This window comes from Nannospalax galili, unplaced genomic scaffold (assembly GCF_000622305.1).
Source record: "Nannospalax galili isolate Female #2095 unplaced genomic scaffold, S.galili_v1.0 scaffold356, whole genome shotgun sequence".
NCBI classification, from domain to species: Eukaryota; Metazoa; Chordata; class Mammalia; order Rodentia; family Spalacidae; genus Nannospalax; species Nannospalax galili.
In genome coordinates, this window is record NW_008338126.1 from 37,394 (window position 1) to 38,409 (window position 1,016).

Genomic DNA, 1,016 nt, shown 5'->3' on the forward strand with positions numbered 1-1,016 from the left:
GACTGCAGTTTTTTTTAAAGAGTTCTCCACACTGCTTTCCATAGGGGTTGAAAAGTTTGCAGCCCCACCAGCAGTGGATGAGTGTTCCCCTTTCCCCACATCCTCTCCAACATTTGGTATCATTTCTTCTCTTGATCTTAGCCAGTCTGACTGGGGTAAGATGAAATCTTGAAGTGGTTTTAATCTGCATTTCCCTAATTATTAGTGATGTTGAACATCTTTTAAGATGTTTCATGGCCATCTTTACTTCTTCTTTTGAAAACTTTCTGTTCAGCTCCTTAGCCCATCTTTTAATTGGGTTACTTCTTGTCTTGATTCTCTGTTTTTTGAGTTTGTTATATATTCTGGATATTAAACCTCTGTCGGATGTGTCGCTGGTAAAGATTTTCTCCCATTCTGTGGGTTTTCTGATCGCTTCCTTGGTTGCCCCCTTTGATGTACAGAAGCTTTTTAGTTTAATGAGGTCCCATTTGTTAATTCTTGCCCTTATTTCCTGAGCTATTGATGTCTGGTTTAGAAAATCCTTTCCTACATCTATTTCTTGAGGTTTTTCCCAATGTTTTCTTCTAACAGTTTCAGAGTTTCAGGCTTTACATTGAGGTCTTTGAGCCATTTGGAATTGACTTTGGGGCAGGGTGGAAGATGGGGTTTAGTTTCATTCTTCTACAGATGGAGATCCAGTTTTGCCACCACTATTTGCTGAACATGCTGTCTTTCCTCCAGTGAATATTCTTGGCCCCTTTGTCACATATCAGGTGGCTGAAATTTCATTTACTCGTATTTGGGTCTTCAATTTTGTTCCATTGATCTATGGGTCTATTTTTGGGCCAGTACTGTGTTGTTTTTATGACTAGAGCTCTGTAATACAGTTTAAAATCTGGTGTAGTAATCCCCCTGGCATTGCTCTTAGTGCTCAGAGTTGCTTTGGCTATCCAAGATCTTTTGTGCTTCCATATGAATCTTAGGATGTTTTTTTTCCAATTCTGTGAAAAATGTCATGGGAATTTTGATTGGCA